The sequence below is a fragment of the Chenopodium quinoa genome, unplaced genomic scaffold (genome assembly GCF_001683475.1).
Source record: "Chenopodium quinoa cultivar QQ74 unplaced genomic scaffold, ASM168347v1, whole genome shotgun sequence".
NCBI lineage: Eukaryota > Viridiplantae > Streptophyta > Magnoliopsida > Caryophyllales > Amaranthaceae > Chenopodium > Chenopodium quinoa.
The window spans coordinates 6700673-6718626 of NW_018743331.1; positions in this window are offsets into that span (position 1 = coordinate 6700673).

Sequence of the window (17954 nt, forward strand, 5' to 3'; positions counted from 1 at the left end):
GAAGGGGCAATGCAGCCCTGCGCCATGAAATCTACCGCCTGAGAATGACAAGGTCATATAACAAAAGAGTGCACAGGCGTCCACTCAAGGTGGGAGACTTTGTACTAAGAAAAATGGAATCAGTCGGTAGGGCAAATAAGTCAGGCAAATTAACTCCCAACTGGGAGGGACCCTACCGAATCTATGAAGAGGTCCGAGACGGCACTTACCACCTAAAAACACCAGACGGCCAACCCTTGCCTCGAACCTAAAATGTAGATAATCTAAAGAAGTATTATTTATGAATGATGTAAATAGCCAAGGGCTAGTAATAAAAGTTTGCTATTTTACTTCATCTATTATGAGGGGCATGCCACCTGCTCCATGAGCAACTGGCTATTCTCCACTTTTTCAATCAATTGAGGGGCATGCCAGACTGGTAAAACGGTTGGCTACTCTCCATTTCACTCCAATTTACATTCAATAAAGAGGGGCACGCCGCCTGTAAATATACAGTCGACTACTCTCCTATACTTAGTTCGTCAAAAACTATCTATGGCTTACAGCCGAATAATCAGACCAGGCGCCTAGCCAACTGATCCAATCTTTAAACTAATACGACCTGTCCCAACATCATAGCAGGCGTCCGGCAGCATCCATTCGGATGAAATTCGTCGCAGAGAGCAGCTCCCTTTTGGGTGGAACATTTTTCTATAAACTAATTACACAGCACCCAGACGACTGTCCCCAAGGACAACCACGTAGCCATTTTTGAGACAAGGATAACTCTAACACTAAACCAAACAAGTGTTAGAAATTAACATTCGCGTCGGATAGCCGACTGTATTACTTGGGATAAGTACAGTCGGTACCTCTTGAGTTAATAGCCAACAAACATTGGCGAATCAAGGGGCCCAGCCGGCCTCCGCCGCCTGATACCTCTACTACTTAAGCAGGAGTGACCGCAACAGAGTAACACCAATGTTAACTTATAATCACTCCCACAAACTTGGTATGGAACCTAAAAGGTTTGAATAGACCGCCAGTTTTTTGGCAAACAGAGGCATTCAAACCCCTGTTCCTACTAGGTTATCACTACTTGGGTTAATAGCCAACAAACCTTGGCGAATCAAGGAGACCAGCCGGCCTTTGCCGCTTGGTTCTTCTACTACTCAAGTGTAAAAAATGACGAATGGGTAACCACAAAGCTTGCTCACAAGTCGCTCCCTCATACTTAGTAAGGATTCAAAAGGTATGATGAGTCCGCCTGTCTAAAGTCGAACCAGAACTCTCGTACCCCGACCGTGCTAATACGGTTTCTTTTCAAACCAAACATGTTTGAAAATCTGGTTCGTAGGTCGACTGCTTTTTGGCAAGCAAGGACTCAAGTACTATTTCTATCTTAACTAACAGGCGGGCTAGTTATAAGCGCTATGTCCCTTTCTAACTTGAAAAAGTTAAACAAACCTAACGTATTGCCTAAAATATGTTGGGGTCCGACTGGATCAATGGTCGACTGATCGCCTAACCTGGAACCAAGACAACCAGTCGTCCAGGGGCATAGGCAGTCGTTACTTTGTACCTGTTCGCAACTTTTGGCTTACAAATTTAGCCAAAACAGTCGGTATGACATGCAAGCGGATATCAATCAAGGATCCTCGACACTTAGCAAAAATAAACTTGAAACAAAATTCAATGAGCAAAAACGACCAAAAGATCGTCGCCGAATTCATGTAAACAGCCGGCCATAAAGACCGGCAAAATATTCAAATACCCTGCCCCCTGGCCGGGTAAAGAGACAAAAATAAACGGCACATAGGCTGAAGAAAAAGTTAAAGACAAAAAGCTTTAAGATTGAGGTAGAGGTTCAGTATTGACTGCCGCCTGATCAGCAAGGGACGCCTAGTTCTGGGAGGCTTCCTTCTTACTTGTTTCGGCATCAGGGGAAGCGTCTTTAGATGCATCTACCACAATCGGCTGCAGGGCCACCGTCACCTCCTCTTCCTCTTCTGAGCTGGACTCGGCCGCCTTGTCATCCTCAGCCGCCTGCCTCATGACTTGTTGATTAGACTTTTCAGTACAAGCATTGAATTTTTTCTCCCAGGCGGCATAATGAGCTTTTGGGAAGAGAGTCGTCCAAGTCATCCTCATGATTTGAGCCGAGTCCACCATCATGACTTGGGCCAGCTCCATTTTCTCTTTTTCGGCCTTGGCCGAGAGCTCATCAGTGAGGCTTTTCTCCTGCTATTGCAGGCGCTCTTTGGCAGCAGCCAAGGATTTCTCCATGGTGTCGAACTGGGTAATTTTCTGCCTAAGCGGCCTCAGCTCATCTCGGAGACTCTTTACTGTCGCCTCCAGCTCATCATTTTTCTTTTTGGCCGCCTCCAACTCAGTTCGAATAGTGGAAGTGGCCTGCGCCTGATAATAAAGAATATCAGTTGTCAAAATTTCATTTTGGGCAATTTGAAACATTGCCTTATCTACGTCAGAGGCGGCCACATCTTTAGCAGCCTTTACCTCTTTATTTTTGGCGCTAATTAGCCTTCGGAAGCCGTGTACTCTCAGCACGGTCTGGGAAAAGGAAAAACAAGCGTCGGGTTTGAGGAAAGCAGGCGGCATGCAAAGAAACCAAATTAAAAAATTTTCTAAGTCTACCTCAGAAAGGAGACCCATGATGCCGTCTAAGTCAAGGGTGCCGACTCCCTTGACCGCATCCCTCTCCTCTTGAGGGACGACCTTAATCATGGACTTGGCCATTTGGACCAAGTCCGGTTCTGTAGGGCCGCCTGCATCAAAAACAAAGAGAAACATCAGAAACATGAAGAAAGTGATGAGGAAAGAAGCTAAGTCTGAAAGAGCAGCCTATACCTCTCGGTGGCCGATTGAAAACAAGTGGTGGGTTCCCCACACTTTGTGGGGTGACCGGCTGCTTGTCAACCAACTGTTTCCTGGCAGAACCAGGCGTACTCCCACCATTCGTCTTCCGAACTTTCGAGTCCGGTTGGTGGGAGGAGGAGGGTTTGGAAGTGCCCGCCTGCGAAGAAGACGAGTGGTCAATACTTATTTAAACAACTTTTTAAGACAAATGCTAAGGCATGAAACTCACTGTGGGCGTCCCCTTGGCAGGAGAATCAGAAGAGGTCCGCTTCTGTTGCATAATGGAGGCTCGCAGCATAGCAGCCGCCTTCTTGGACGCAGAGATTTGGTCCATAGCTTCAACTACAAACAAGAACCAGAAGAGTTAGAAAAATTTTGAAAACAAATCAAAAGAAGGGTGCATGTATTCAAGAGGTCGGCTACCTCTGGAGGACCGACTGCTAAGGCCGCAAGCGGTCAGGAAAAACTCGTCATAGAGCCATTGAAACTCTGGGACGCAGTTTAGGGGCACCTACTCTCGTACCCAAGTAGTAGAGTTTGCCCTAATCTCTACTTTAAAAAGCCCTCGGTCCAGGATCTCTTCCTTGGCCTTGAGGGGGACAAGCGGCATGCTGCGACCGCCTGCTAGAAGAGGCGAATCCTTGTTCCACCTGTTGTAGCGCTTGTTCAGCAGGCGGTCGGGGCTAGAAATGATGAGGAAGGTGTTTCTCCAATCCTTCCATTTATTTTCTTTGCCCTTGGTCATAAGGTAGCCCTTATGGCTCGTTATTTGATACCAGCCGCTACCGCTTGCTTTGGGGGTCCGGCTGAGGTAGTTCATATGGGCGAACGCCTCGAAATTCGGCTCTGCCCCGTGCATTTCACATCCGGCTACATAGCCAAGGATGTTGAACCAGGAGTTCGGGGCTAATTGCCAAAGCCCCACCTCGTATCCATCGAGGATTTGTTGAACGGCCGGATGCAGGGGAAATCGCAATCCAGCTTTGATGTCCGCCTCGTAATAGCCAAAACAGGTGTCCCCATAGCTAGAGCCCTCGCGCCAGACGATGGTATCCTCACCATCCGGCACAAATGCTTGATAATCCGGACCCATCGTATGGTCTGAAAGAAAAGTTTCTATTCGCTCTTTCATGGCCTTGATTCGGCCCTTGGGTACATGACAGTAATAAGGAGTATTCAACTCCCTATGAGAGGCGGATGGTTCCGACCAGCCTTCCCCCTTTTCAGCTGCATGAGAAGCTCTCGCCTCATGCAAGCGATTATGCTTCTCCTCTAAGCTTATGGATAGGCGGCTTGAAGAGCTAGAATCAGACTCGCTATCAAAAGAGTTCGACTCCTCCCCACTCCCTGAGGGGGCCGACCCCTCCTCCTCTTCAGGGGCTGTCTGCTGACTGGCTAGGTCAACAATAAATTGGGAAGGGGCTACCTTAGCTCCCTCTTCAGAGCTCTCGGCAGAAGGGGCGCCTTGGGTCCCTACGTTATCAGGCGGCTGGTCCGATGTTTCACTAATCGGAACCCGGAAAGAGGAGCCATCAGAGTTTTCTATTATCTTGGTCTTTTTTGTTCTTTCCATACTGTCCTACATAGATACAAAGACAGTTGGATTCCGGGACTTGCGCAAAGTTTGAAGTATCGCAGGGCAGTCGGCACCCCTAGTCCTAGACTCAGCCGTCCCCGGTGACCGGCTGATTGTTAACCTAGGCCGTACCGGATGCTTTTGAGGTCTCGTTTTCAAAAAAAAAAATGAGAGAAGAAAAATTACAAAAGAAAGAAGAATAAAGGAACAGACAGTTACTTGAAACTTAAGTTCTGAAAAGCTTGATCGAGTAGGCGCCTAGTAAAACAGTCATCCTGGCAAGTCAAAAGTTGCAAAGTATCAGAGCTCAAGTTCAGGGGTCCGAGAGTTCTCTTGAAAAAGTTCGCAAATGTGAACAAAAGACTTGGTCAACATGCCTTTATATATAGGGAAAAAGAGAATGCGAAGAGTCGCCTCCAAATTCAGAAAATGAGCGGGAAAAATGCTCGGCCCGTCATAGGGGGACACCTGTAGCAAGCCGTCGCCTATTACAGGCCGAGACCTGTCACAGGTGACATGTGAACAGTCACGTGCCACCTGTGAGGGGCAAATGATTAGGGGATTTTTCCCTACCAATCACCGCCTGACAAGTGGACCAATCAGGTTCTGCCATGTGTCCGCCACGTGGACCAATAGTAGCCTGCCACGTGTCAGGCGTTGATCTATCCACCATGGACCAGTTGTGTCAAGACACGTGTCCTCCCCCATGCCAAATGGGAAAACCGGCCCAAAGACTTGTGGAAGCCCAATCAGCCCTAGGTTGACCTAAACCTAGGATTGGCACGCATCCAAAGGCATATAAATACTCCAATTAATCCTCATTAAAGGGGAGGAAGCAAATTAATTACTCTCACCTAGAGAAAAAACATTGATCACTCCTCCCCTAGAGGAACCAGATCTCCCATCTTTACTTTCCGCATCATTCACTCCTCAAACAAGTACTAATTTGACCGTCGAAGGCGGAGCTCCCACCACCCGGAGTCTCCGTTGTTTTGCAAGTACAGGCGCACGGTTCCAGTCCCGAAATTGTAACTCTCCTGCAGGACACCAGAAAACCCCGAAACAGCGACGTTCATTTTTTTTTAGGATCAATTTCCGTATCTTGAATCTCTTTTCGATGAGCGACGAGTGTTGTGGGAACGGTATTTTTCTAACCCCTTGGCGTGGGATGATGAAGGGAGGGCTGATTTTTTGTAATACCCCGTATATTTGAAACGTATTTTCTAATTAATTAATATTCACTTAAAAGGGTATTTTAATAATTTATTTTACTATTTGAATTTTGGAGCCAAAATGATATTTGAATTTTTGCGCCAAAAGTATTTTAAAAATCAATTATTATTGGACTTTGGATAAGATTTATTATCCATTTATTTTATTTTAAAAACCATATTATTTATATATATTTCAAATATTTTTATGAAGCAAAAATAATATTTTCCTATTTATTAAAAAAAGCCGAATTTCCTATATAATTAACTAGGAATTTTCGGATTTTCTTAGTGAAATTAATTAGTGAATAATTGGTATTTTCCTAATTAATTATTTTATACAAAATATATTATTTACACAATCATTTTTAATCCTTAAATCTAGCAATATAATTTCCTAAATACTACTAAAGTGGTCCGAAAATTTGAGCTATGGAAGCTCAAAATTTTCGGCCATCTTGGTTAAAATTTGGGTGACTTATTTTGGTAAATTGTATTTTTAATTATCTCCCTTAAATCTATTATTTTCCTTAATTTTTATTTCCCATCTACTAAATATTTTATCATCTTATTTTCCTAACTTATTTCATCCTTGATTATTCCCCAAGTGTTATAACCTTATGGTTATGTTAATTGCAAGGTGTATTCGTAATTGAATTTTGAAAATGCGAAGTGTTGATTGATATCCGGAATTAAGGTACGTTTAGGTGGCTGGATACCTTTGAAAGTGATTGGTTTAAATAACATGTTTAATTTTATATGATTTTATTGTTGATTGAATTAAATTGATTTAAATTATGATTTATGAAATAAAGTATGTTTGGAGGAATTAATTTTAATATTTGGTCTAATAAACATATTTGAAGGATTGATTTTAATATCATTTTTTGAATGGTTTGAGTTAGTTATCATGTTTAAATAAAGGAATGGATTTGAAAAGCTTTTGGAATTAAATAAAAGGTTTTGATCTTGAAAGGAACGGTTATTGATTTTTGAAGAGTTATATATGAGATTTAATTCTCAAGTATTTATTAAAGGTTGATTTTGAAATTATGTTGAATTAAATATAAAGGAGTTTTGAGTTACCCTATTATAAAGGTTGATTTTATTTGAAGAGGATTTATTAAATTATTATTTAAAAAGCTTTCCAAGCATGATTATTATATTAATCCCATTATGCGGATTCATTGAAGACTATGGACTTAGTATGACCTAGTCTTTCTCCAAGAATAGCCTTGAAATAGTAGGAGACTAGCTTGGGGGTGTACACACTTAGAGAGGAGATTGAGTTTTTGAAAATAATTGATTTTATTAATCATTATTATTGAGTTATTGGAATTGTTTTGAGAATATTGAGAATTGGTTTTAATCATAAGTTTTTGAATTATTGGATTAATTATTGGAATTGGTTTAAAAAGCATGTTTGCAAATAAATTAAGTTTACGTTATCTTGCACTTATCGTACTTAGCATATTTTGCTAATTCGTATTTCCTATTTGTTTTGATTCGGCCTGTTTACCGTAATGGTAAGCAATGTTGACTATTTTCAGGAGGAGTCATGAATGAGCATGTGAGAGTCCCGGGATTTGCTTCACCTAGTTTATGAATGTTGGTTTTGTCTTTATTTTGAGTACTTATAACAATGTTACTATTTTTATAAGTGTTAATAAAATAAAGTTGAGTTTTCCGCTACAAGTTTTGTTATTGAGTTAAGTATTTTTTAGTAGCCTTGCTTAATCACGCGGCAGTAATACGCCTAAATCTATCTCTACGACATAATTATACGTATTATACTAGTATTTCCGTAGAGTGAGATTTGGGGGTGTTAAATTTTTTTGTCTCAAGGTGTTCAGCCGAGTGGTTCATTGGCCAAGACAGCAAGCTCCTCAGCCTAGCCGCGGGAGCAGCTGCCCAGCTGCAGCCATGCCGCGGAGCAGCCTGCTACTGCTGTTTTACCCCCTCGGCACCCAGCGCCTACTGGTAGTATAGTTGAGCACCACACCAGCACATTGTCTAGCCCGCTGGATTTCACTCGGGCGTTAGCCATAGTCAGCACAGCAGCCCTGAGTCAGCAGACCAATAGCCGCAGCAGGTGCATCAGCTCCCTGCTAAGTAGTCCGCACCAGTTTCAGCGATTTTCTGGCAGGCCGAGGTGCTTGATGTAGGTGGTTCGCGCGGTGATGCACGGTCTTCGAGTGTTCTTAAACGAGAAATTGTTGATGAGACTATGGTTACTACACCTTTGAATTTGAGGGGGAATTCGTCATCGTCTGAGGAGGTTCTTGGTCGTGATAATTTTGAAAACGTCCTCCGTCGTGGCATTGTCACTATGTCACGAATACTGTCATCACTGAAAATATAGACCCCACTCCATCAATTGTCGTCCCTTCTCAATCACGCTCTTCAGGTAAACCTTTCCCAATAGCTTGTCATGTTGAATATAATCGTTTTTCTATGGGACACAGGTGTTTTTTGGCGACGATCACTAAGGGAAAGGAGTCGTCTTCGTTTAAAAAGGCAGTTAAAGACGTCGGTTGGCGTAAGACGATGCAAGATGAGATTGACACTCTTGAGCGTAATGGAACATGGACCGTTGAGGATCTTCCTCCCGGAAAAAGGGCGATCGGTAGTGGTTGGGTGTATAAAATCAAGCACACCGACAAGTCGAAGGTGGAACGCCTCAAGGCTCGTTTGGTTGTTCATGGCAATTGACAGGTTACCGGTGTTGATTATAATGAGACGTTTGCTCCTGTTGCAAAGATGGGTACGGTACGTCTTTTTCTAGTTGTTGGTGTCTCTTTGAATTGGGAGTTACATCAGATGGATGTTCATAATGCATTTCTTCATGGTGATTTGGATGAAGAGGTGTATATGCAGTTTCCTCCAAGGTACGATACTCCGACACCTGGAAAAGTTTGCAGGTTGCGGAAGTCTTTATACGGCTGGAAACAAGCCCTGATACAATGGTTTTCGAAGTTGTCTAGTGCTCTACGAGGTTTTAGGTTTAAAAACACATATGCTTATTACTCTCTGTTTGGCTATGTACAGGGCAGTGTCTCTTTGCATGTTCTTGTCTTTGTCGATGATTTGATTATTACAGGGTCCTCTCATGATGCCATTTTTCAGTTTAAAGCCTATTTGTGCAAATGCTTCTATATGAAGGATTTGGGTGTGCTTAAGTATTTCTTAGACATTGAGGTTGCTCGTAGTCCGAAGGGTATCTTTCTCTCTCAACAAAATTACGCTTTGGATATCTTGACTGAGGCAGGTATGTTAGGTTGCAAACCCATTGATACTCCGATGGAGCAGAATCATCGTCTTGCCCATGCTTCCGGTGAGCCGTTTGCTTATCCGGAACAATATCGTCTGTTGGTTGGACGATTGGTATATTTGTCAGTTACTCGACCAGAGTTGAGTTATTCGGTGCATGTTTTGGCTCAATTTTTTAGTGATCTGCAGGTTTCTCATTGGGATGCGACTATTCATGTCTTGTGCTACCTTAAGGGTAGTCCAGAACAAGGCATCTTGTTGCGACCTATGAAGGATTTACGTTTGACGATGTTTTGTGACAGTGATTGGGGGGCATGTCCTTAGACTCGGCGTTCCTTATAAGGTTATTTTATATTTTTAGGTCGTTCACCTGTTACTTGTAAGACTAAGAAACAACCTGTTACCGTATCTCGATCCTCGGCTGAAGCCAAAACCGGTCTATGGCAGTCACTACTTCTGAGTTGAAATGGTTGAAGCAGTTGTTATTTGCTCTTGGTGTTGAACATTCGAAATCTATGAAGTTGTTTTGTGATAGTCAGTCGGCCTTAATTATAGCTAAGAATCCATTGTTCCATGATTGTACAAAGCATATTGAGGTAGATTGTCATTTTGTTCGTGATGAGTTGTTGAAGGGTAATATTTCTACTTCATATGTTAGCAGATATTCTTACGAAGGCTCTTGGTCGACAACAGTTTGGGTTTCTGTTACGCAAGTTGGGCATTCGTAATTTGCATGCTCCAACTTGAGGGGGAGTATTAGAAGTCGGTTGGTTTATGCATGTTAATATTGTATATTTTTCAAGTTTATCTTGTTAGGAGTTTAGGCAAGTTAGGCCTCTTTTATTGTTTAATATATTTGTCGCAATTAGCAATGCAAGGTTAAGCCGTTTTCTCCAATCTCTCTTGAGTTTATAACTCAGGAAGATAATGCGAGGACTATAGGTCAGTATATTTGATAATGTTTTATACCAAATATTTGATAGCTACACAGCACAAGCTCATTTTCTGACCAAGTATTTTATAGCATTCTTTGAGCTATGTGTAATTTGAGGCGGGTATTTAAAATTATATCATATAGATTAGTTGAGGTATATGAAGGCTATTAGCTTAATTGGTATAGCAATGTGCTATCATGCATAAGATATGAGTTCGAATCTTACATAGCCCAGATAAAAGTTGTGATTGATGTGTTTTGGAAATTGCTTACGGGTAACAAATTAATTTGGAGAGTAGACCTAAAGGAAATTCACTGTAAAAGTGTGAAGCACTAGAAAACCTAATGAAAAGGGAAAGTTCGTAAGTAGGAGTATGAGGTTTATAGTTTTGTTTATGAGTATAAGATTGTTATGTTGTAGACAGTCGCGGGTTATGATTTTTTCCAGGTTTGTTTTGTCTTAGAGACCAGATTGGGTTAACAGGGTGTAGAAGTGTCGCAAGTATCACATGAATCAGTCGGTATTATATATAAATGTTTTTAAATAAATCATATTCAGGTATTAGTCAGTATCACATATGAATAATGAATCATCACTAGGCGAAAAATGTAAATCCGCACCATTTCAAAACCCCCCTTTTGCACTGGTTTTGAACCGGTCCGGATTTGAGGGTTGCTAAAAAGAAACACTTTTCGCACCGGTTCAAAACTGGTGGGAAAATTAAGAATTAGCACCGGTTAACCGATGCTAAAGTACGTGCGGCGCTTTTTGTATTTTGGTTTTAACTACAATTGGCATCGGTTAACTGGTGCCCATTATACCTTCAAAAAAAAAAAAAAAAAAAAAAAAACAATAATGAACAACAAAATCAATCATGGCCTTGAATCTTGAATCCTTCTTCTATGTGGAGTACTACCTGCATCAATTAAAACACCAATATTAATAAAATTACCCACAATAAACCGAGAAAAAACCAAGAAAAATTAACAACCCAGAAACCGAAACCAAGAAAAAACCAAAAAAAAACCTAGAAATTTCGATTCTAGAAAAACCTAGAAATATCGAATACAGAACCCAGAAACTTCGAACAAAGAAAAACCCAGAAATTTTGAACCCAGAAAACCCTAGAAATTTCGAACCCAGAAAAACCCAGAAACTCAAAGAAATCCAAAACCCAAAAAAAACCCAAAGAAGCCCTGAAAGCTCAAAACCCAGAAACCCAAAAAAAATCCAGAACCCAGAAACCCGCAATATTACAACAATTAAACCTAAAAAAAAATCAAGGCAATTTACCACTTGGTTCTAATGACAGTGGCTGATGCTTGCATGGTTCGAATTATTGACGGCGGCGGCAATGGTTGCTTCTTGATTGGTTTCGAAACTTCGTGGTTGTTGAGAAGAGGAAGAAGAATGAGAGATGAGAGAGAAGGAGAGAAGAACGCGATATCAGAGATGAAGAAGTGAGAAAAGAAAACGATGAGAGGAGAGAGAATGAAGAAGAGGAAGTCAGGAGGGGGAAACGAGGAGAGGAGTACAGAGAAAGAAAACAAGAAAAGGGAAAAGAGAAGGAGAGAAGAACAGATGAGCGAGAGAGGAGAGAGAAGAACAGACGAGAGAGGAGATCAGAGAATGAAAAGAGGCGGATGAGAGTAAAGGGTTTATAATAGAGATTTTGGGGCACCGGTTAATCGGTGCCATTTGTTTTGTTTTCGGGAATTTATTTTCTAAAACAAATAGCATTGGTTAACCGGTGCCATTGTTTTTTTGCCTACCGGTTTTTAATAACCGGTACTATATCTTCGGTACTAATTTCTATTTTTCTACTAGTGCATTTTTTGGTGAATTTTGATTTTTTTTTCCCTGCATATTTCTTTGATGTAAAATTCGATTTCTTTGATGTAAAATTCGATTATGTTTGTACTCTGTAAATATATTTCGTACTTAATTGAGAGTACTTGCATAATACAAAGGATTAGAATCATGCTCTATGAAAGTATGAAACTATCATTGCTATAGGAAACATATTTCTCGTAAACATCTTATAACACTATTTACAGTTCGTTTTCTGATTCAGATCAATAAATATACATTTCCAACTTCAAAGTAATGCATAGTACTTGAGAAAAGAACAACCACATATCCATTAAACATAAATGACTTTTCCTATGCACAATACTACACTTTATAAAATAAAATAAATCCATGCACCCCACCCCCTTTTTAAGTATACACTAGTGTGTGGCCGGGTGATGTCTCAAATTGCTAGTTTAGTCCAGGCGTTGCTTCTGGTCACACTTTTTGTACCTTATGTATTTATTTTCTAACTTTGTGAAAAATAAATAAATTATATAGCCTCTAATTTACTTAATAAATGAAAGGAATATATAAATATAATGTTATGTGAAAATTAAAATATTAATAAAAGTTGGTTGAGATGGTAAATGTATCACCTTTATGTGTTGGAGGTTACGGGTTTGAATCTAGCTCAAAACATAATATTTTTTTTAAATGAAGTGGCAAGCTTATGTGGTGCGTGCATATATTTTGGATAGTGATGTGGCATTGTGACATGGCGCATATACTTTAAAGAGTGTCATGTAAAGGAACGTCTTTAAATATATAGTAGGAAATTTTGTGAACAACTACCTATTTAAGTCTCTGTTTTGAAAACAACTACCTTTTAAAAAAAAAATTTAAAACAACTACCACAAACTTGTAAAAAGTTAGAGTAGCACTACCACTTTTAAAATTCCGGCAAGAATCTCCGGTGAGTGGGGCCCACATTCGTCCTTTTCCTCCAATTTTGACATAGTTTTATAGTTTTATATGCCCAAATTCTGGCAAGAACATCAAATCAAGTAATTTCATAGTTTTATATGTTAATTTGGGTTCGTAATTGGGAAATTGGGGAAATTGGGGAAATTAGGGTTTTGCAATTTTTGGCTTTTTGGGTATATTGACATATTTATTCACATTAGGGTTTATTAATTGGTTGTTATCCATGTATTTGCAAGGTATTTGCGAATTAAATCATGTCCAATTCATAATATACATAAATTTTAAAATTAGGGTTCAAGTCCAAGTCAAAAATTGGAGGAAAAGGACGAATGTGGGCCCCACTCACCGGAGATTCTTGCCGGAATTTTAAAAGTGGTAGTGCTACTCTAACTTTTTACAAGTTTGTTGTAGTTGTTTTAAAAAAAAAAATTAAAAGGTAGTTGTTTTCAAAACAGAGACTTAAATAGGTAGTTGTTTGCAAAATTTCCTATATAGTATAGGTTTTACATAATTAATGGTACATAAATCAGCATATGAAACATGCAAAACTGATAATGCATTTTTTAAAATAAAAAAAAACAAAACAATTTAATAAAAAGTAATTCGTAACTAAGGTATCAATATTTAGTCATAGAATAGTACACTCAAATGGGTACAAAAACAATATTATTTATGATTAATATTTTTTAAGAAAATAAATTTAAATAAACTTTGTTGTATTTAATTACCTTTTACATTTGGTAAAATATTAGGAAAATACACTTTAATAATCCCAATTATTGGGATTTACTTCTAATAATCTCAACTATGGGGTCAATTTACCTCTAGTGATCCCAACCGGTCAACGACTTGTTGTAACATGTAACTAATACACGTGTCAGCATGTGGTTGGTCTAAAATTTAAAAAAAATATATATAAAAAAAAAAACCCTAAAAACCATAACAACCACCACCCTCTCCTCTTCCGCCTCCACGAAGCCCAACGGCCAACCCCTAGCCCGCCGAACATCTCCCCTAACCCTCTAAAATAAGCGACGCCCAGACCCCCCCTCGTTTCGACCTTGACTGGGTTTGACACGCGGCCGGAGTTTCGGGTGCTTAGAGGACTGGGAAGTGTGTTTCGGAGGTGGAGGGGTCGGTCGGCTGTTTTCAGGAGGTTAAAGAGGTGGTCGGCCGGTCGGTTTACGGTGGGTTGGGTTGGCCTAGGGTTCACGGTAGGGGAAGGGGAGGGGAAGGCTGGGAATGGTTTTTGTTTTTTATTTTTTAACTAATCACGTGATGACACGTGGCTTTTTAAAAAAAATTATTACCCTTTCAGCAGGTTACCGGTTATTGGGACCACTGAAGGCATCTGACACCGTAGTTGAGATTACTAGATGATAAACTTTAACTGAGATTATTAGAAATAAATCGACAATAATAAATTATTAAAGAGTATTTTTTCCAAAATATTATTGTCATAAAATTTCATAACTTTGTTTGCGTTCTTTGTACTTTTTATTGTGAAAATTTATTATATTTCAAAGAATTTAACCTTGTAAATAAATAAGTACAGGATGAACATATTTGAAGTCACCCCAAATAATCAAACACTTGATTAAACATCTCTATTCACTTATAAATACAACATTACATCTTTCTTCACCTTACAACTTTACAAGTACAAATTAACATCACCACATTTCAATTACAAGTATATATATCATTCCCTGAAGCATCGTGTCCCGATTTCCCTCCTTCAAAATTAGTTCCACAAGATTGGGGGATCCAGCACGCGATTGCACGCTCAATGATCAGTAGATAGATATTTCATGTTGTACTCCCTTCGCTTCGCATTAGCTGTAACTATAGGCTTGGTTCATAGTTTAAGAAAATTATAGATTAGGCTTATAGACTATAATATAAAGTATTGTTAGTAGAGATAGAAATAATAAAAAAAGTAGTGTGAGTGGGGTTGGTAGGAAAGAGAAATAATAAAATATTTGTGAAAGTGGGGTTAATGGGAGAGAGAAATTATAAATTAATGGTGGGCCCTTTCCAAATATAGTAGTGTTGCAACTAATATGAAACGGCCGAAAATGAAAAGTGTTGCAACTAATGCGAAACGGAGGGAGTAATTCACTGAACTTAGCTTGGATAAAGCACTTGATTATCCATACTTTTTTTTTTGAAGAAAAACGTTAGGGAGGCTTTTTTATGTTAAGGCCATGTTTACTTCACCTTACCAAAATAATATTCAGTAAAAATAATTTTAGTTTAGTAAAATTAATTACATTTCAGTAAAACAAGTTCAATTCAGCAAAAATAAGTTCAGTTCGATCAGTAAAATAATTTCAGTTCAATAAAAATCAGTAAAGAAAAATATAATAGAAAATCAGTAAAAATAATTTTAGTTCAGCAAAAATAATTTTAGTTCAGAAAAATTAATTTCAGTTCAGTAAAATTAATTTCAGTTCAATAAAAATAATTTCAGTTCAGCAAATATAATTTCAGTTCAGTAAAAATAATTTTAGGTCAACAAAAAAAGGTAAAGTGAACAGGGCCTAAATCACTAGATTAGACTCGTGCGTTGCACAATTTAATTAATTTTCATTATTATGCAAGAAATAAACTTTTATCGTATGTGTAAAAAAGACAGGTAATATTTTTTATTAGAATAATGTATAGTGTAGGTTTAAAAAAATAAAATAAATGATGACATCAAACATAGAAAAAATGGAGGGAAAATTTTTAATGTTAGAATGAGACGTAGGATAATTTGAGATTTGATGATGTCAGCAATGTTTTGTTTTAGTAATAGTTAATAGATTGCCCGCCAAAATAAAAACACTTTGGGAGAAAACATCCATACAATCATATTCAGAACTACCCCGAGTAACCCATCTCGAGTAATACTTTATTTTATATATTTATAAATAAAATAAGCGTTCCAAATTAAAATTTTACATGCCTTCATTTATTGTTTCTTTTTCAATTTCATGCATATTATCAACTTAAGTCAAAAAATAAAGATATTGTGGGTATTCATATGATTTAAACATACAATTGATACAACCTCAAGATCAAACAATAAATGCCTTACAAGTTACCACTAAGCCAAGTAATATTTCATGTTCTCTTTTGCAAAGGAAAAAAACAATCAAAATATAGTAAGAGATGATAATGTAAAAATAAAATTTAATTAAGAAAAGACTGACTTATAATTTTATAAACTACATGTCTACTTACTTTACAAGTTCTATAAAATGACCACGAGCATTACTCGGGCCCAAATACTATGGATTTCTAAAACTTCATGCAACTATGCAATCAATAATTGAATCAAGTTGCTTGCTTATGATAACTACTTTCTTATTATCTTTATGAAATGAAATGAGAACAACTTACGTATTGGTGGGTGGGGAATATGGAGAGAAGGGGACTAATTCCATGTGAACCAATTAACTTAGGATTTGGACAACCTATGTGATTTAGCTACTATCCAAATTCAATCAATGTTTATTTGACAATTGATAAACATGAACTTACGTATTAACTGAATTGCTTAATTAATTAGTCTCTTTTGATACGTCTATTTATTAATTTTATTTAATGAAACACGTTTATTTATTGATTTGAATGTTTAGAACCAAGTGAAAATGAAATATTTGTGTAATTATGAATGAAAAATTCGTTAACCTCATTCATTGGTTCAAGGCTTCAAGCTATGTTTTTGGCTTTCAGCGCAGGCACAAAAGTCCTTAATAGTTCCTTTATGTAATAGAGATAATGAACATAAACCTTAGGCAAAAATGTTGGATCAATGGCTTTAAAAGCCTTCATAAGTTCATATAGCCTATATTTCCAACAGAAAATGTATGAATTTTTTTGCTAACAATAGAAAAATTATTTGTGACTTTTTTTTTCACAAAGTAATATTCCCTCCATTATTCTTATTTAATTTCCTTATCCAACTCCCAAGAGTATAATTTCTACGTATTTAAAATTAGAATTATACATGTTTCTTTTGGGGGTTTTTTAGTATGGTAATGGTCTTTTTCTAAGAGAAGAGGCCAAAGGTACCATGGTTAAGGGTACCGAGTCACCTTTTAAAGTGACTCTAAGTGTGTTGTCAAGCCTAGGTCGTCAGTTGTTCCTACCCCTTTTGCCTAATGTTAAGGACTATTGGTATCTTTTTGAGCTCGTGTATTGTTAACAACCAACAACTATGTGTTCTGTGCTCTTTTATCCATTCTCCAAGATCAACGGTATATGGGATGCAAAGATAACAATGATAACATTAGGTATCTCCTAAAGCATGTTCGAAGGCAAACACTTGGTTTTTCAAGGAGCAAGCCCCAGTTTATAACCTTGATGAACAAATATGTTTATCAAATGGCATTTTCGTAAATAAGTTGCATTGAAAATTGTGTTTAATCTTTTGATTAAAAAATATATATTTTTATTGTTTCTGGGCCACTATGACAAGTTGAAAAGATTTTTAGAGTTAACGGTGTTAATTCACCATTTGTTACCATTCATCTTCTTCCTCCCACCATTCTCAAATCTTCCACCGGCAGCACTACCATAGCCATCATGTGGTCCACCACCATCACATCGACCACCATCCGAAACCCATCACAGCCACAACCTCTATCTGCCTTCCGCCAATCAAACCCACAAAAGCCTTCCTCTTCATCCTCTTTGTCCCGTCGTCGTCTTCCTCTTCTTCCCGTAGTCCTCCTCTTCTTCATCAACAATGGCTGCTTCGCGGCGAAACAAAAAGACACCCTACTAGAAAAGAGTGTAAATTAGGTTCATATCAACCCCTTAGGGAAAGCCTTTTATTCGTGGCGGCATTTTGAACTACCATAGGTGGTGGTGCCGTGGAGGAAGAAGTTGTTTCTGGGTTTGGGACTTTGGGTTTCAGATTTCCACCATTGAAATTGAAGGTTGAAGGAGGAGAGAGAAAACAACAAAAGGTTGAAGGAGAAAAGAGAAAATCAGAAAACACCAAAAGGTTGAAGGATGAGAGAGAAAATAATAGTTAACCAAAAGTTAGATATAATTTACATATACACCCCTTGATAAACAATTTTTGTTTATCAAGGTTATAAACTTGTATTTTCTCTATTTCAAGCCGGTTGTTTCTTGCAAGGATGATGTTCTGTAGTTTTATATGTAATAGTTGTACCATTGGAGTTAGTAAAGCTTCTTTGGGTAGTTTATCGAACCTACTCCATAGTTTGTAATTTTTATTATAAGTCTATTATGCTGATGTCCAAAAGAAAAAAAAACATTATTCCTTTTTCCTTTTTTTAACATTAGTCTATTATGATGTTTTGTTTT